A 21050-nucleotide genomic window follows, 5' to 3' on the forward strand; every position below is an offset into this window, starting at 1 on the left:
GATCATGTTGTGCATGATCACACAAGCAGTCATCACCTCCCAAAGCTTCCTTTCATCCCATGACAGTGCAGGGTTTCGAATGATACCCCATCGGGATTGAAGCACACCAAAAGCACGTTCCACATCCTTTCTAACACTTTCTTGCATTTGGGCAAATCTCTTTCTCTTCTCACCTTGGGGGTTCGAGATTGTCTTCACAAAAGTTGACCACTGAGGAAATATGCCATCAGCTAGATAGTATCCCTTGTTGTACTAGTGGCCATTGATCTCAAAGTTGACAGGTGGGGAGTGGCCTTCTGCAAGCCTTGCGAAGACTAGAGAACGCTGCAGCATGTTGATATCATTGTGAGAACCTGCCATGCCGAAGAAAGAATGACATATCCAAAGATCCTGCGAAGCCACCACTTCTAATATGACAGTGCATGCTTTGACATGCCCCTTGTACTGGCCCTGCCAAACAAATGGACAGTTCTTCCACTCCCAGTGCATCAATCTATGCTGCCAAGCATGCCTGGAAAGCCTCTAGCTGCGTTGGTCGCCAATAATCTCTCTGTATCAGAGGCAGTTGGCTGCCTCAAGTACTCAGGGCCAAACACCTCGATCACAGCCTGGCAGAACTTGTACATTGACATCAGACATGTTGTCTCACTCATATGCACATACTCATCCATCAGATCGCCTGGAATTCCATATGCAAGCATGCGGATGGCCGTGGTGCATTTTTTGTAAGAGAAGAATCCAAGCTTGCCAAGGGCATCTGTCTTGCACTCGAAGTATGGGTCATGAGCAACCACTCCCTCTCGGATACGATTGAACACATGCCTTACCATACGAAAACGGCGACGGAATTTATCTGGTTTGAAGAGCGGGGTGTTCGCAAAGTAATCAGCATAGAGCAGGGCGTGGCCTCTCTCCCTGTTGCGGTTCAGGTTGGGAGCACGGCCAGGGAGTGACCCCCTGTACCGAGGAAGCTGTCGTTGAATGTGGTCGTGAACCACCAGTGCAACCACCACAAGATCTTCATCATCCGACGATGAATCGTCCAATGAACAAATGAAATGGTGGAAGAAAAACTCATCTCCACTGTCCATACCTTTGTGGGCAAAGTGTCGAACACCTTGCGGTCGTGGTGGCAAAGAGGCCGTGATGATCACCTCGATGCAGGGGTGGTTGGTGGCCGGCTACTGGCCGCTCTGGAGCACTCGTCGGAAGCTGCCGTGGCCGCTGTGGTACGTCACTGGCGGTTGTATCCCCTCTACCGCCGGCTACGACGGCGACGGCCAAACCTCCTCCGATCGACGACCAAAACTACGGCGAAAGCGCGGGCGTGGTGGCGGCCATGTCGAGACGTGGTTTGCTATGGACGGTCGGGGGCTGCGTGGTGAGGAGGCGGCCGGAGAATAGCAGCGGCGCTAGCGGCGGGGCGGGGCGGGAGAGGGGGTGGAGGCATTGGAATCGAATGGGACTACTAGTGTCCCTGACAAGCGGGCCACGGGGGGACAAGGGCGTGCAGCGAGCCCATCGCGCGATGTCCGTTTTACCCCAAACTCGGTGCAAGTTTGGGCCGGGGATGGGTCAAAAACGGACAGAATCCGGACATTTGTCCGTTTAGAAACGCGTGTTGGGTCGCGCTATTCGTTCGTTCTACCTCAAACGGACGCTCCCGGATAAAATGGGGTCGCGTTGTGGAGTTGGCCTAAGCCTGCTATTGTACTTGCTCTGCTCGGTCTATTGAAAAGTTCTCTTTTATTTTCTTAATCTCCACACTCAGATAAAGCCTGAGCACAGCCCCTCGTGTGATTCTTAACCCATCATCACATGTAGCTCCAGAGCGTGAGCACGCGTGGAGGGGCGCAGCTATGTTTCGACTTTAGCAACATGGAAGCCGGGCTCGCCTACAAGAGCCAACAGTGAGCAGGCCTAGTAGCCATGTGGTTTTCATATGATGTTACACACATATTTTTCTTACATTTGTTTATATTTTGAAAAACAATAAATACATATATTACAAAAAATAAATTTTTTAAAATAAAGTGGTCATCACATGTTTAAAAAATGTTCATGCAATGTAAAGAAATTCCAAGTTTTATATTTTTTGTACCATTCAAAAAGAATGTATGTGACATTCAAAAATGTTCACGTGTTTCACAAAATGTACATGACACTTTCAAAAAATATGATATAATGTAAAAAAAATACATTTATAATTCAAAAAAGTGTTTAGTACCATTCAAAAATTACACGTTACATTTGAAAAATGTCCACGAATTTCAAAATTATGTTTGCGTTATTTATTTAAATGTTCCCATAGTTCAAAAAACTAATCCACATTTTTCCAAAAAATCAACATGTTTAACACATATTCGAAAATTTGTTCAAAACAAGGGTTAACATGGATTAGAGAAAATGTTAATAATTTATTTAGAAAATAGTAAATGTATATAAAAATTGTTTTAGATGTATACAAAAAATAAAAAAAATTAGGAAAAATGTAGACATCAAAACATATACTTAAAACAATATTAATCATGTATTTGAACAATGTTAAACACGTATAGACAAATGTTCCTGATGTATACTAATAGTGTACATCATGTATGAAAATATCAGACATGTACTACAAGAAGTTACAAATTAAAGAAAACCAAAGAAAGAAAAAAGGAAACGGAAAAAAATAAGAAAGAAAAATCAAAGAAAGCCACACAAAAACGAAAAAAAACGTTGTAAAACAATGAAAATAACAGATAAAAACAACAAAAATAAAACTCTCGCGCAAATATAGTACTGGGCCGTCTCGGAAGCACTGCTGCAGGCTAGATATATTATGCCCACGAGAGCAATGCCTTTATAGCGAGACAATAGCTGCTCTCTCCTAAGGAATTGTTCTTGTTTTGCGAATCGGCCGGACCAGTTTCTTCTCCTCACTCGCTTGTTCGGTCCGATTTTTTTTCTTTGTTTCTTTTTTGTTTTCTTTTGTTTTTATTAAAGGTTTTATTCGCTTTTATTTTTTTTCTTTCTTTTTTTCATCAGTTATTTTTATTTTTACAGGATTCTTACCTGTTTTCTTTGCTTCTTATGATTTACTTTGGTTTTTTTGTTTTCCTTGTTCTTTCGTCAATTTTCTTCATTTATTTCTTGTTTTCAGTATTTTTTTCCTTTTCTTCCTTTTTACTTAAGTTTTGCTATTTTTATCGATTTTCTTCGGGTTTTCTTGTTTCTTTTTTTCCTTTTCTTTTTTTTACTGGTTTTCTCCGGCTTTCTTGTTTTCATTTCTATTTTTCTTGGTTTTTCTTTTTTTTCCTCATGGAGTTTCATGTTTGGGGGGGGGGGGGGGGGTCATTTTTCTTCGTTTTTCAGGTGTTCCTTTATTATTTTTCTTTGATTTTCAACATTTTTTCTTTGGTTTTGCTTGTTCTTTGTCTTTTTTCATTGGGATTTTTTTTCTCTTGGTTTCACTATTTTTCTATACACAAATTTGGTATATAACGGATACACTTTTATAATACAAGTTTTTAAAAAATCAAGAAAAGATCAAGTTTTTTTGAAGACATGGCCAAGATTTTTTTCTATACACATTTAAGGCCTAGTTTGGCACTACAATTTTTTAAAACTGTGGTAATCCAAAACTTCAGTTTTCTAAAGTGTGCCCAGTGAATACTTTGGTTTCTCAAAACTGTAGTTTTTCTCTATTTTGCCGAAACCAGCAATTCGTTTGGCAAATGATGTTTTACCGTAGTTTGACTGGCTGCACCTAAGGCACCTTACTCAAGGAACCGATCTACATGTAAAAAAGGATGGCTCAATGCATGCCTACAATTACCTCTTGTACAGCAGCCATGCAATGCGAAGTGCAAGCTAATCACCTTGCTCGAAACTCCTAATAATCAGGAGATAGATTGCATCTCTTTTATAATACATATAATAGGCATGGGACGAGTCGGAGGAGGCTGTTGCAATTTCTATCCATTCAATTTAGAAATAAGAGGTGGGACCACTTTTGTAGATACAAAAAAAAGGACATACGAGAGATACCATGGTATCTTAAATTTCAATAGTTCTTTCATCCAAACATCCCAAAGTTTTTTTTAGAAACCGCGGTATTCCACAAAAAACCTGCAAAAATACTTTACATCCAAACGCACTCTAGCATTTTAAAAATGCTTGACTAACATGTTTCAAATATAAGATAAATATTTTTTGTTAAACATGGTTAACATTTTTTCTATGCACATTTAACAATTTGCAAATGTTTGATTATTTTTTATTAAATAAAATTTTCACATTTTCTGAGTACATGGTCAACATTTTTTCTTTATACATTTAACATTTTAAAAATGCTAGATCAACATTTTCAAAAACAAGTGTAACCTTTTTTCAGTACATTGCCAACATTTTATATATACACACATTTGTAATACTTAATTAACGTTTTTCAAATTCTAGATTAACAATTTTTAATAGGTGGTCGACATTCTTTTTATACATATTTTTACATTTAAAAATACTTTATCAACATTTTTCAAATACAAGATTAACATTTTTAATACATAATCAACATTTCTCCTATACACATTTAGTTTTCAAATACATGTTTAACATATTTTGAATACACGGTGAACATTTTTTCTATGCAAATTTAATATTTTTCAAATGTTTGCTTAACATTTTTCTAAAACTTGTTTAACATTTTTTTTCAAATTTTTGGTGAACATTTTTAAAATACATGATTAACTTTTATCCACGCATATAGTATATGTCTGTATACATGAGAAATATTTTAATGTTTTCTGCATTATAGTAATTTAGAATATTTGGATGAATAAACGAAAGTAAGAAAAAAAATAAAAAAACATCAAAAAAAAGGCCGTGGCCTCCCCTACGCCTGGGCCAGCCTATTTAGGGAGGCACCAGACCCTAGAGTGTAGATTGCTTGTTAAAGCAATTTAAAAATGTTGATGGCCACAAAACAAATGTTACGTGTCTAAAAAATGAATGTGATATTTTTCAAAAAAAATCAAAATTTATAAAAAGGTTTTATTAGTTTGAAAAATATATGTGACATTTGAAAAATGTTCAAACATTTCAAAACTATGTACATAACAGTTTCAAGAAATACTATATAATTTCGAAACATAACTCCCAAGCGGGTGGAGGCTGCTACCTTCTCTCACCCGCCAAACCATGTCTCGCCTCAAGGGGGAGCTCCTGTATGGCGCTGCAGGCGCCCCTTGGCGCTACCGGCGCTCGCTAGCGACGCTTAGTGGGCCGGCCCACCAACTAAATCAATAGGGAAAACGCGAAAAAAAACATCAAAAAACAATGCCGTGTCCTCCCCTACGCCTGGGCCAGCCTATTTAGGGAGGCACCAGACCCTAGAGTGTAGATTGCTTGTTAAAGTAATTTAAAAATGTTGATGGCCACAAAACAAATGTTACGTGTCTAAAAAATGAATGTGATATTTTTCAAAAAAAATCAAAATTTGTAAAAAGGTTTTATTAGTTTGAAAAATATATGTGATATTTGAAAAATGTTCAAACATTTCAAAACTATTCACATAACAGTTTCAAGAAATACTATATAATTTCGAAACATAACTCCCAAGTGGGTGGAGGCTGCTACCTTCTCTCACCCGCCAAACCATGTCTCGCCTCAAGGGGGAGCTCCTGTATGGCGCTGCAGGCGCCCCTTGGCGCTACCGGCGCTCGCTAGCCACGCCTAGTGGGCCGGCCCACCAACTGAATCAATAGGGAAAATGCGAAGAAAAAAACGGACACTAATAATAGTATAGCGATGCTAGGAGTCAAACCCTGCACCTAACGTTCACGGTTTAACGCTATAACCACCAGACCATTCTCCCTCATCTGCATATGAAAATATAACCGTACTACTCAATGTTTACTTTAGTAAAACATTAATTATTTGGAAAAATGCAAATTATAAATCGAGATCATCGATTTTTAGAAGAAAAAATCGTAAAATTTTAAAAGTTCACCGAATTTAAAAAATATTTCATTGATTTCGGAAAAAAAATGTTATTAAAAAAGTTCACTGATTTACAAAAAGTTTATCGACAATGAGAAGAGTTCATCGATTATGAAAAAAGTTCATCGGTTTTAAAAAAGTTCATCTGTTTTAGAAAAAAGTTCATCTATTTTACAAAAGGGTTCATCGATTATGAAAAGAGTTCATCGATTATGAAAAGAGTTCATCGATTATGAAAAGAGTTCATCAGTTCTGAAAGACAGTTCATCGATTTACAAAAAAAATTATCTATTTTACATAGAAGTTCACCGATTTTGAAAAGAGTTCATCGATTTTACGAAAAGAGTTCATCAATTTTGAAAAAAGTTCATCGATTATGAAAAGAGTTCATCGGTTTTGAAAAAAAGTTCATCGGTTTAGAAAAAAGTTTATTGATTATGAAAAGAGTGCATCGGTTTACAAAAAAGTTCATCAATTTTACAAAAAAGTTCATTGATTATGAAAAGAGTTCATCGGTTTTGGAAAAAAGTTCATCGATATACAAAAAAGTTCATCGATTATGAAAAGGGACTCATCCAAATTAGCAAAGGAGAAAAAGAAAAAGAATAAAAAACAAAAAAAAACCGTTCCAAATAAAAAATAAAAAATAAAAAGTGAAAAAACAGATCAAAACACTTCTGAATAAAAAAAGAAAGACGAAAAAGGGAAAAGAAAAAGAAATAGAAATAGAAAAAGGAAAAAAAGAAAAAGACGGATAAGTAGAAAAAGACGAAGAAGCACTAGCTGAACAATAGTAGTTAGACGGCTCCACTGGTTATTGCATAGCGTGAATAATCGGGAGGTTGCTGGATCGAACCCTGCTGGACGCGATCTTCTTTTTTTCTGTTTATTACAATAGAAAGGGGAAGATAAGATGGGCCGAGCCCAGCTAGCGCGGCTGCAGGCGCCGGTTTGCAAAAAACAATAATAACCGGCGCCTGCAGCGCCAAATAGGGATTGCCGCCTCAAGGCGCCCTTCCGTCGCCACTTATTGGGCTAGGCCTAGTAGCTTCTTCTCTGCTTCTAAATTTGTACGTGTTTCTTTCTTTTACGATTGGGCCGACCCAGTAATGAAACTCCATGAGGTGACGCTATCTTTCATGTCACGGTAAGATATTTTTAAGGGTCACCGCCACACTTTACTTAGATATTAATAGGGAAATGCTAACGCCCACACGTGTGGGCGTTCACCATCTCGACCACACGCAGGCATCACTGTTGCCAACTTCGTGCATGAATCTTGGCACAATTCGGTCGGTTTTCTGCGCCACGTAGGATGAGGCGCGTGTGCGGTGTGCGAGACGGTTCGCCCGCACGTTGGTTGCCCTCCCGCGGTCAGCGGTTGCCACTCGGGCGTGCGGTGGAACTGCAATGCGCCCGCACGCCACGCTCCGATCGCGGTTGACGTCAAACACGTCGCACACCTCTGTCCCCTCTCCCCTCACGGTTCCATTTACTCACCCCGCACCGCATTTACTGGCAGAACCCACTCGCAGTTCAGACCATTGGAGGAGAAGGCAAGGGGAGAAGGCGACGACGGAGGCGAAAGAATCGACGGTGTTCGCGGCCGTCGGTGGTGCTCGCTGGAACGGAGAGGCTTCGTCGAAGCTCCTGCGGATTGAAGGTAATGCTCGCTGCAACTCTCGCAATCCCTTCCTGCATTCCCCCCCTTCCCCCTTGTTCGATTCCTCGATCGAGATTCGTAGAGATTCAGGCGATTCGGTGATGCGTCGGCGTTCCCGCCGGCGGCGAAGTCGCCTGCTAGCCGTTTTTGGTGGCACTGGGCAGTTTCGTCACCGTCTCGGCGGCAGCATCGTCGGTGTGGTTACGCCTGTCCGGAGGCATGCACTAGCCTTGCCTTTGGATTGGGCAGGTATCTCCCGGTTTGTTTGATGCGCATTGGTTCAAATTTGTGTTTGCAATCAGTTCGGGGGAAAATTTTGAGGTTGAATTTGAAGTCGCTGTAGTTACCATTGAACCCTGGATCTAGTTAGTTTGGTTTTGAAACTGTAGTATGAGGGGAACTTGGTAGGTTGATTAACTATCATGATTGTATGGCAACTAACTTCCTGAACAAATGTGATAGTTTCCACAAACGTGTTTTCCCATGCGGCAACAAATTACTGAAATGACTGTGATAGTTGCCACAAATAAGCTTTCCCATGCGGCAACTATTTTTTTGAATGACTATGATAGTTGCCACACACATGCTCTTCCATGTGGCAACTAAATTTGCTGAATTACTATGATAGTAGCCACAAACATGCTTTTTCATTGTGGCAACTAATTTTTCTGAATGATTTGTGATAGTGGCCACAATCGGTAGTCAATGCAGTTTCAGCAGCCAACTACACTGGACGGCAACTAATGTGCACATCAAGTGTGCCTATTGCCACTTGGATAGTATATTCATGTGGCAAATAGAATGTGAACACACTGTCTGTTGCCATTCTGCAGATAGGACAGTGTGGCAAATTGGCTGCATAATGTGGCAACCAAATTTGCATATCAATTGTGTCAGATGCCATACATATGCTTTGCATGTGGCAAGTTTTTGGCTGACCACATCATGTTTATTGCCATTCTACTGTCAGTACAATGTGGCAAATTCATTGTACTGCAGGTGCAAATTTTTTTTTGCCACAAAGACTTTGTGCTATCTGAACACACTGTGGCAATTTTTCAGGTTCTTAATTAGATGTGGTTTCATCGCTTTTGTTGTAGTATGTGTTGCATTTCAGCACGGCAATTTCACCCTAGCACATTTCTGCCGCTGTGGCAGTTATCATTGTGCAAAAAATTCCAGGTTCTTGATTAGATGCTTACCTATTGCATTTACATTTCCACCATGACAATTTGGTCTGTTCCTATGTCAGTAGAATGGCTCGTGGCGATCATCAAAATGATGATGATGATTTCATGGATCCACCACAGCGTAATCGTGCAACTGCACGGAGAAAAGAGGGTGATGAGGTAAATTTCCACACACACCCCTCCTCCTGTTTTATGTTACTAGGTGACACCTCGAGCTTGCAGTCGTCTGACACGAACTAAAATTTCATGACATTGCAAAACATGGCAACAACTGCTCACTTTTTTGCAAAACATGGCAACAACTGATCACTTTTTGTCTGTTTTTTTGCAGAAGAAGAAACGTATTCGCAACAGAGCCTCCCAAGAACGACTGACTGCGTTGACTGACAAATTCACCGACGATCAGAAGGGAGCTGCTGCTGAGATAGGTATGCAGGCTATGATGGATGTCCGGTGCACGAACATTGTCAACCCTGTATGCGACTGGCTTGGTGAGATCTATGACCCCGCCTCCAGGGAATTCGTGATTCCGGGACGTGGAAGACTACCGTTGAACGAGGATTCTGTGTTCTGCACTTTGGGTGTGCCTCGTGGACATATCAAAGTCCCGTACGAGGTCAATAATGAGATCGAGCAAGAGCTGTTCCCCCGTTTGTTTCCCGGGTTGGAATCCATGCCGAACATGTCTGCAGTGGCAGATTCGCTGCAGGCCATGACGACGCATGGAGATGTTTTCAAGATGAAGCTACTCATGTACCTCATCTCAGCTGTTTTCGCGCCGACCACTTCTCTTCGTCCAAGCAACAAATGCTTCCCCATCCTGGTGAATAATCCATCTTTACTACTTTATTTTCCTTCAATCTTTTGGCTCCGATGTCATGTGTAAAGCTAGTGACTGCCAGTGTTTTTCGATGTTTTTTACATTTGATTTCTCATGCAGCAACCTTTTTGCCCTGAACTTTTGTGTGGTGCAGGCGGATCTGAAAAATGTGAAGAACATGAATTGGTGTAAGTTTATTGCCGACTTCCTGCATGATGCATTCTCTAGCAAGATGTTCTAAAAGGTTTGTCGACTGCATTTAATGGTATTTTTTACCAGTTCTTTTCTGTGAACACTGTTTTTTTAACACACTTTTGTTCATACATGGCAACCTGATCATAACAAAATGGCAATCTGATCATAACAAGATGGCAACTGCCATAATGGCACTATGTCAACTGGCATAATGACAATATGGCAACTGCCATCTTATTATTATGGCAACTGCCATCTTATTATTATGGCAACTGTCATCATACTATGATGGCAACTGCCATCATAGCAACATGGCAACTGCTATCACACTATGATGGCAATTAGCACATGTAGATGGCAACTTTTTCTTTCCTTCTCTTCTTCATGCACATCAATTTGATTATCATGTTAACATATATTATCCTGTTTTTTGCACACAGTACCCATGATGGCAACTGACATTTCTTTCTTTTTAAAATTGTTTTGCATCAGCTCATGTACGTCGACTGTCTTGATCTGTCCACCGTGGATTTCACTGGGACTGGAGGCCCGCCGCCTGCGCACAAGTTTGCTGTTTCTGCGTGGACTATCAACGCTGTCAAGGCTGTGCTTGCCGCAGACAAGGCTACTGACACCACATATGGAAAACTGCAGGTTAGTTCTGGTTTCTTTGTCCACACGGCATGCTTACAATTTGGCATGTGGCAACCGTCTGTGGTTCATAAGAGATGACTACCTTTGTTATCCATGGCTGTCTGAGTACTGTATCCATGTTTCACTCCACATGGCAACTCTTTTTCATTCGTGCTGAGACTTACATTCTCTCTCTTACGTCCTAGCTTTTTTTTGTTCTTTCCAGCTGATGGCCTCAAAACTTTGGAAAGTGGATGGACGTGCACTCAGCTCCGTCTTGCCCTGCCGAGGTAATCAAAAGATCTACATCTATGGTTTGCCGTGGAGTATTTTTTGATGTCGTGCAAGTGATTGCAATACGGGTGGTTGTTGATGCTTCTTTGTTTCGTGCACAGGCTAGGGCACCTGTTGAGCATCTAATAGGGCAGTTTGCATCCGGAATGACCGGCTTGCTCGGGAAGTTGGTTGAGGAGTGGACGTCCCTCAGTGGCTCTGACAGCGATGCGGTTGCGAGGCAGTTCACTTCATTTGTCCCAGAACATACACATCGGCTAACCAGTTGCCGTGGCCAGTATGACTACAACACTTTCCAAGAGCCTGCTGACACACAAGATGAACTAGGTGGAGATGCTAGTCTCAGCAAGGATGACGACGGTGACATGGAGAATGTGGAATAGGACACCGATGATGATGAACATGCTGAAGTTCGCGCAAGTGGTAACAAGGGCAAGGATGCAACAGATGTCCCCCAACTGGAGAAAGTCAAAGAACATACGTCTGCGAGAGGCGAGGGGGTTTTGCCATCAAAGAGGGGGAGGGCTCCCGAGGGTGTTGGGCAGGTTTCTCCTGGCAAGAGGTCTAGGACTGATCCCGTAGCTGTCAGGAAGAGGTTCGACTTTTATTTTTAGTTTTTTGCTTTTGTCTATTTTCTTTGAACAGACTCGTCCTTGTTTGCACTTGTTTTTGTCAAGTGCGGCAACGAGTTTGCTGTCTGACAATTGCCACCTTTTTCTTTTTCCTCCATCTCATACGTGCAGCGAGCCGACAGCTGGTGGACGAGCAGTTACGAAAAAACAGGCGCCAACGCCAACCCGTGCTTCTGCTCTGTTGAACAAAGGCGCCCCCATTGCTGGTGACACCCCTTCCACCAGGTCACCTCCTAGCACGACGACGACCAACATCGGGGATCCTGTCGTGTTGCCAGACCTGAGGAAGGCAGTCAAGAAGTAGGTTTTTTCCATGCGCTTTCATTGTCATAGCGCTATATTTTCTTGATTTTCCAATGCATCCGTTTAGCTTGTCACATTGTCTTCTGTCATCGTCCCCCACGTGGCAACTGCTGATTTCCAAATGATTTTTTCCTTCCTTTTTTAAGTGTATGGCAACTCCTATTGGTTTTTACATGGCAACTGGCATCTAGGCCAAATGGTAACTTTACTGTACCTAATGGCAACTGCCATCTTCACCGTTGGCTTGTGAGCTCATCCCACACGTAGGATTGAAATTGCATTCATGGAAGATCAGACATTTTTATCATTCTTCAAGTGGGCCAACATGGCAACTGCTCCTAGATTTTGTATGGCAACTGCTAACTATGACACATGGCAACTCACGTTCCCCTTACATGGCAACTACCAGCTTTTCCACTTGTTTTTCATTTTTTTTAAGATTTCTACCATGGCAAACATATTTTTGTTCATTTTTAATACCTTTTTCATGTGCTCTATTTTTTTTGCAGGATGAAGAAGACTACTACGCGTGGGGCCAAGCATATCAGTAAGGACCCGTTCGAACGCCTGCATTCAAAGTTGTCAACGGGGGCAACTCAGATGTACCTGAGGCGCAAGGCGACAATACTGCTGCTGCACCGTCAACCGCTCCCACCAACTCTGATGCTAGTGGCCGACCATCTCTGCCGGCTGCAGATGTGCAGGCTAGAACAACAGGCATCCGTATATCGGGGAGTGACGAGTCGGTATCCGCCAGGACAGCTAAAATATTGCCAACTCTTCTGGCAATGAAGGATGCTGCTGTGAGCCATGCCACCCCATCAGCAAGCGTTGAAGTGGACGCCCCCGAGACGAACCTAAGCAAGGAAGATTCCCGCTCATCTGACACTGATTCCAAGCGCGTGCGTGTTGGCACTCCTGTGTCCACGACAGAAGTGGCTGAGGCGGCAGTTCACAACGATATGCCATCTACAGGTGAGAGTCCTGGCACAACAGCTCCAGCTCCTGTCGGTGCAGATACTGCTAAGGCGACTGTTTCGCGTGCTGGTCTTCCACCTAGGCGTCGTAGCCCCCGCAAGCAACCAACAGACATACCCAACGCACCGGCTGTAGCTAGGAGCAGGAGAGACGAGTCTTGTTATGTTCCTGCGTCCACACTGTTCCCGCCACCTGCCAGAAGCAATGTGATGGAGAAACCGGAAGTCTGGAGCATAGCTGATGCAGGTGTCAAGCCGGGCACGAGTGACGCACGTGAACGCACGGAGCAGACTGCGCCTTTACCCGGAGTGGAAATCCCCAGCTTAAATTTGCGCACTTCCAGGCTCCCAGTCAATGTGGGTGTCCCCTACAGCCCAAACAAGAAGATTGTCATGAAAGCTGCGACTGATACCTCTCACAACACGCCCTGCCCTGCAAATAAGCCCGATCATTCTGTAGCATCTGATTCAGATATGTTTGTCAATCTTTCACCCTTGGATTCTGCCCCGCAAGTCGTTCGTGGTCCGGCCAGTAGGCATGAGAGGCACCCAATGGCCTTCACCCCACCGAGCTTCAGCCTTGGCATCAGTCAAGATCAACTGGTGGTGCAAGATCCTATGTCAGTTGCCTTTGCTTTCCCGGGAGGCATGCCCGCAATGATGGCGTAGCCAATGGTCGAGGGCAGGAAGGCTGTCAAGTTCGCAGAGCCGATAGTGCAAGGTACATTTATCATGTCCTTATGATTTTCTTGTATACATCTTTGTACTTTGACTTTTGTCGCAATCATATTTTTTGGGGGGTTCTCACTTGTGATGGCAACTGACATGTGATGACATGGCAAACTGGATTTGATGCACCATGTCACCTACATTTTTTTGCTACCATGCTGTATTTCACATTTTTGGGCAACGATGTGACAACTGAAGTTGATTCAACATGTCAACTGTAGTTGCTGTCACATGGCAAATATAGTGCATCACACATGGCAACTCGATCTGCCGCACCATGTCACCTGCATTTTTTGTTTCCATGCTGCATTTTTCCATACGGCAAGCACATGGCAAGTGGAGTTGTCACAACATGGCAACTGTAGTTGCTGTGACATGGCAACTATAGTCCAACTAGATGGCAACTGTAGTTGCTATGACATGGCCACTGTAGTTGTACCACACATGGCAACTGCCCACTTTTTGTGCCTACATCTCACATCATGCACCCTATCTTCTCACAATCCATCTGTTTTTGATTTCTAGGTATCCTAATCCAATTTTTTTAACCTTGCAGCCACCCCCGAGGAGATTTCACCATCACTTGATGAAGCTTACCGCAGGATCGAGGAGGCAGCATTGTAGAGGAGGTCCTCACGAGGGCAAGGGCAATCAAGTTCCAACGTGCCTGCAGATACGGTATCTGAGGATACCATTAGGGGTGCCACCCCTGGTTCTGTGAGGCAGCAGAGGGTAGTTCACCCACCTCCCGCGGAAGACTACGAGCCCTAATTAAGAGCCACTAAGGAACAGACCCAACTGTACGATATTGTCAAGCGGTTTGGAAATGCGAGGGCCAGCAGCAAGCACATGAAGGAGCTGAAAGCGTAAATGGCCACATCCCATAATCTCTCATTTTGCTTTGCTCTTTTCTTACCATTCATTTTCTTCGTACATTCTATACACGATCCGCTTACGTTTTGGTTCTTTCATTTTTTTACTTAGTAGGCATGATTCTTTCATGTTATATCGTTTTCATACAGCTCATGTTTGGACAGAACCAAGGTCATTCAATGCGAAGCGACGTACATCGACCTGGGCGATCTTGCCGAGTCTGTGAGGCCAAACGGTAAAATGTCGACGAATGTAGTTGCATGCGGGATCGACTACATCAACAATCACACCAATGTTGTGTGCCGACAAGATAATCATGCATTATAGTGTGACCTGCAAAATATGGGATGGTGACTTCCACCACAAAATCCTGAGGAAGAATTTTGCTCAACACGGTGAATTCAAGCTCACACTGAAGAAATATGTGAGTACTCCTTCCCTGTTTGCGCTGCTTTTTCACATGGTATGTTTTTTGCCATCATCTGCACTCTGTTTTTGTGGCAGATGTTTTCATGTGGCAACAGCTGTCATGCACACTGACTTTTTGATTTTTGCTTCCCGTGCAAACTATGTGGCAACTTCATAGTAAAATACACGGCAAATTTTGTTCATACATGGATGGCAACTTTTCTTTCAACCACCCCCACTCATAACCAAGCATTCTAAGTGATTCTAATTTTTTTGTCCCTTTGCTATTCTTCATGTGAACTCTGCTTCTCATTTCATTCACTTTTAAATGTAGGTCATGTTCCCCATGTTCCAGGAGCTTGCACCACATGACCCACACGACAAGTGTGGTCACCACTATGCGATCTGTCTTGACCTGAAGAACCAACGTTTTGAGGTGCTTGATTCAATCCGTTCGGAAGCTGATTCAGACCTTACTACGCATGCTGAATTCTTCATCAACAACCTCAAAGAGACATGGAACCGTCACTACGAACACTCAAAGGTCCAGATCAGGCATTTCCCGACTGAGTACGTGGCGACTGTGAAGCAAGGGAACACGTAATTTCTTACCCCCCTTCTTCATGTGCCATTTACATCAAACCAACCCCTCATTTGTTGTCACATCTGAATTGAAGTCTATCTTTGCTATGTCTGTCCTTTTTGCATGTTCACCTGACTCTTTTTCTTGTGCAGGACGGACTGTGGCTTTCACACGTTGGAATACTTTGCAAAGTGGGAAGGTAGACTTGTCCCTGCTGTCACAGCTACAATGGTCGTTGAGCTCCGGAAAATCTACACATGGAACTGGTTGACGAATGAAGATTTCAACAAGCGGTCCGGAGCACGCGAGTTCGTGGAGGAAGCTGTCAAGAAAGTCATCAAGAAGTACAAGTGATCACGTGGCGTTACACACCGGTCGCATACCTTACATTCTGTTGCCGAGGAATGTAAGGTACTATCTCTTTATTCTTGTCGAAAACTATGTTTGTGTGCTATGTTAAGACTGCAACCCCGTGTAGCCTACTATGTAGTGGTGGTGTGTGAGCGATATTTGAATAGTCTCTGTAATATATGTGTGGATGTGAACCTTTTTAGGCGTTACAGCAGATATGTTTTTATGTCTATCATTATTACTATGGTTTCACCGTTTCTAGCACCGGTTTGCTATTTCGAATGCGTCTACGATGTTTTAAAAAAGGTGGCAAATGTAGTTCATCAGACATGGGTAGTGAAAGTCATCGTCGTTTTTCATTTTGGCTGTTTTGCTTCTTCTTTTTCATCGCTAACTGCACCGGCTAGCATGGGTAGGTTGATCATGTAGCCACAACCTTTGCTGCGGTTTATGCACGTTACGCTTTTTCCAACTTGTTTCCCATACATTGCACACAACACACTATGTGTCACTAAACCGCGTTGATTTGTCATGGAAATATATGCCATGCAGAGTCATTACAAATACCATGGCATATTTTCAGTACAGCTAACATGGCAGATACAGTACAAACAACATGGCAGATCCAGCATAATTAACATGGCAGATACAGTGCAACTAACATGGCAGATCCAGTACAACTAACATGGCAGATCCAGTACAACTATCATGGCATATTTAGTATATAATAGCATGGCATATTTAGTATAAAATAACATGGCACACTAACTACACATAACATGGCAGATTAACTACACATAACATGGCATATTAAGTACCCACAACATGGCAACTGCATTTATCCATTCAATGAATTTTCCTTCCACTTCTGATGCCCCTCTAGAGTCATTATCCCAATTATTTTTAAAACAAAAATTCTCATCATCTAGGGGTACAAAACAAAATATCCACAAGGACCATATCACATCGCCCCAATTTTTGCTTATGGATTGCCTGCCCCTTTCTTCGTTTTCTTGTGTTTTGCTTGAATCTCCAATCCCGACTTGTACCTTATTTCTCTTGGACGACCCTTTGTGATGGAACGGGGTGGGTTCCTGACCTGGGTCTGTGTGCTTGCTGTTCCAGATCCTATCTCCAGGTTTTTAGATGATGGCCTCGTGGATGAAGGCACACTTGATGTGCGGGGGAAACGGTGTAAGGCTTCCTCAACTTTCCTCTTCTTGATCTCATCAAGCTCTCTTTTCAGTGCCTTCCTGTGTTTTTCTGCGACTCTCGCTGTCTCATCACTCTTGCACGCTTCATCAATTAGCTCAGCATAGTTCTTTGTCAGCACAACGTGCCTCACGGCTTCCATGGTTGCCTCAGGTCTCTCGTCATGCACAGCCAGAACTGCGTTTGTTGTCTGGGGCGCAAACGCGTCGTCAGCGTCCCAAGTCCATCGCCGCCTTATGAAATGGAGGGGCATCCATGTCACAGCGTTCATGTCCATTACTTTTAGTATGTGACAGCACACAATGTCGTCCCGTTCGAACTTGCAGCATTGGCAGTGGTATTCGCCTTGTTCTATCGAGGCTTTCATGAAGTAGTTCCTTCCTTTGTCCGGGTCTTCAGGTTCTGAATCCGACATGCCCAGAATGGAACACACCTTGAAAGTATGTTCGTCCACCTGGAAAGCCGTGAACATGCTGGCACGCTTTATTTCTTCCTGGAATCTGCAAGTTCTGTTTGTTTTTCTGTTACACGTGGCAACTATAGTACATAACACATGACAACTGTAGTACATAACACATGGCAACTGTAGTACATAACACATGGCAACTGTATTACATTAGACATGGCAACTGTAGTACATTTAGACATGGCAAATGTAGTACATTACACATGGCAACTGTAGTACATTAGACATGGCAAATGTAGTATATTAGACATGGCAACTGCATTGCACTTCCAACTGGCCATTGTCATTTCCATACAAACATCCCAAATAGAAGCACAATGCTTACAACATGGCTACTGCATTCATTAAACATGGCAACCTCAGTTGAGCAAATATGGCATTTTTGCATTTCAGGAAACATGTCAACTTGCATTTCAGAAAACATAGCAAAATGCAGTTCAGTAAACATGGCAACTACACAACATTTTCATTTTGGCATTGGAATTTTGCATACAACATGCCTAGTGGAATTACAGTGCATTAAACATGGCAATTGCATTTCATTGAACATGGCAAGTGCATTCCATTTGAAGATGGCAAACTGCAGCTGAGCAAGCATAACAAAAACAGTGGTTCACTAAACATGGCAACTGCAGTTGAGTAATCATGTTAAACATTAGTTCATTAAACATGGCATCCTCAGATCATGGCAACTGCATTGCATTCTACATGGCCCCTACTGTATTCATTCTTGTGCAAATAAGACTATAACGCAACTTACTTACTTGTTAAAGATCTTGTTTGTGTATATCTTGCTCATTTGCCTCTCCATCGGTAAACACGTTAGCAATCTCGGCTGCTTTAGTGCGGTGGTAGCTTCTTGCTGTAGCTCAGATCCTAGAATTTTTTGTTGCAAAGCTGTGTACTGTTTGGCAAACTGTAGTAATGAGTTGCCAGGGCTCACGTACCGCTTCAAAACAGCATTGAACCCCTCGCTGCGCTGCGTAGTCTGCAGAAAGGGGAAGAAGCACTGCATGAAGTAGGCCGGCACCCAGTACATTCGCTTCTCCCACAGGCTAGCAAGCGTCTCGTTGTCTTGGACTTGATATGTTTCTATCATGGCCATCCAGCTCCTTTCAAACTCCTCCACCGTCAAGCTGTGGTCCACGCACAGCTCGAATGCCTTGTGGAGCTCTGGACGGTCAGCAAAGAACGGTCCTAGCGTCTCCTCAGCCTTCTTTATAATGTGCCACCTGCAGTGCCTGTGCACTGCCAACGGAAAGACTCCCTCTATGCCTGCACGCATGCTGAAATCCTGGTCTGTTATTATGTTCATCGGAGCAAGTCCATCCATGCACTCCAAGAAGGTCTTGAACAGCCAAACGTACCCATCCGTGTCTTCGTTCCAAACGAGCCCGCAGCCGAACTGCAATGACTGATTGTGGTTATTTATTCCTATGAACGGAGCACATGGCATCTTGTACATATTGGTGAGGTACGTCGCGTCAAATGAAATGCAATCTCAGAAATGTTTATAGGCTCTCCTTGCAGCACCATCCACCCAATACATGTTCCTGACACGGTCCTCATCGTCCAACCTTATCCTGTAGAAGAAATCTGGATCTTCCTTCACTTTCTCATTGAAGTAGGCCATTGTGGCCTCTATGTCAGCCAACTTGCTCTCTCTATGGTATTTGGCCTGTAGGTTTGTGACGTCAGCTGGTATGTATGGCATGCTACTCAGAGTCCCCTTTTTGCTGTGGATGAGCGATAGTATCTGGAACATTCTTGATGGACCGACGTTACAATCGTGTAGCAGCTTTACGAATTGCCTTTCTACGGGGGTGAACCCTCTGTGGGCGGTCAGAAATTTTACCAGGTCGAACTTCTTTATGAGTTTGTGGCTGTTCTCGTCAAAATATTCAGTGACCACCCACTGTGTACCATCTATGTTTAGCTTACACCGGACAGGGCACTCAGTCTTGAGAATGATACCTCTCTTTCATTCCGGAACGACAGGTGCAACACCTTTCACCTTCTTGTTCCTTCGTGCCTTGTGGCACCTCATCTCACCTCTGCTGTACTCGTTAGTTTTCTTAATTTTCCTATGGTATTCGGTGTTGACCGCAAATCCATGGAACTTTGCATATGTCTGGTAGAATTCCTTTGCTTCTTCGAATGATTCAAATCTCTGCCCAACGTACGGTGGCTGAGGTACCACGATCTCTGATTGCCCACCATCTTCATCCCCTTGTGCGTCGTCGTCAGTTTCATCATTCACTTCAGTATCGGCGGCAGTTCCATCTACTTGAGTGTTGCCAGTGCTTGTGTTCAAAGGGGTGCTTGTCGGCATTGCTGGAATGATTGCCATTTCCGACTCCGACTCGAAATTGTTTGCGGCATGATTGTCTGCTGGCTGGTGGAACGCGTCTTCCGTGCGCTCAGAGCTCCCCGCAGTAGATGTCCCCGCGCCGCTGTTCATTGTAGTTGTAGGCCCTGTAATAGAAAAAACAGGTACGAGAGTAAGATTTTTGTTTGAATAACATGTTTATCGCAACGGATCACATCAAATTCGAGTGATTTGGCATGACATCATTTCAAACAGCAAACCGTAAGTCTGTGCGTGGACATGTATGGTAACTATAGCTGTCCAGTCATGGCAGCTACGGTTCAACAAACATGGCAACTATTGTTTGCCAATGCACGACAACAAGCTCCTTTATTTTAGTACGAAAACTTGGGTTCTATATGCATGGCAGCTGCAGTCTTGCATACATGGCAAACACTGCAACCAACAAATGGCAACCACTGTGTTCTAGCAACAAAACTACTGCATTATAAGATTGATCTCACTAGGTTAAATGCGTTCAACCATTAGTGATGCAGACATGCTTTTAGCAGTTGGCAATTTTTCAAAGACAATACATGACTCATTTACACGCAACCACTTGTCAGCGTTTTATGCTTGGTTTTTGTCCACCATCACTGCTTCAATTCTTTTTTCTCGGCACGTGCGGTTTTTTTTGCCAGAAAAACAAATGTAGTGCTGTTTTGTGGTTCAGTTTTTTTCCTTACCTTGTTGTGCTGCACGTGACCATCTTGTGTGGTCTGTGACACCAAAATGACATGCTCCACCTGCAATTTGTGAAGCTTGCCACGAGACGTTTGCCGGGTTACCACCACCGTAATAACCTGTAAGCATAGTAGTGGTTGGTCAATTCATGGCAAATGCAGTTTTGTGCTAGCACGGCAACTGCAGTTGCCGCCTGACGTGGCAACTGCAGTTTTCCTGGCATGGCAACTGTAGTTGTACCGGTATGGCAACTGCAGTTGTTCCTTCATGGCAACTGCAGTTGTCATGGCATGGCAACTGTAGTTGCACTTGCATGGCAACTGCAGTTTTTCCTCCATGGCAACTGCAGCTGTCCAGGGATGGCAACAACAGTTGTCCAGGGATGACAACTGCAATTGTTTACACATGGCAATTGTAGATGTCCAGTCATGGCAATTGCAGTTGTCAACTATGCTCCTTCTGCTAAGTGCGCATCCGCAACTTCACTTTTTATGTACTCACCTGTGTATGACGTCGATGGCAGGTACATGGGTGCTGCCTGATGCCACGTGCTGCATGAAGGCTCTGCATTTTCACCCGTGATAACTCGTGAGTCCTTTTGCCATTTTTTTGCATGTTCATTTTTCATGTCCACACCAGTATGTGCTCTTTTTTCGTTTGCGTTACCTTGATTAGCCATATTAGCTA

This window comes from Triticum aestivum, chromosome 6B (genome assembly GCF_018294505.1).
Source record: "Triticum aestivum cultivar Chinese Spring chromosome 6B, IWGSC CS RefSeq v2.1, whole genome shotgun sequence".
Classification (NCBI taxonomy): Eukaryota; Viridiplantae; Streptophyta; class Magnoliopsida; order Poales; family Poaceae; genus Triticum; species Triticum aestivum.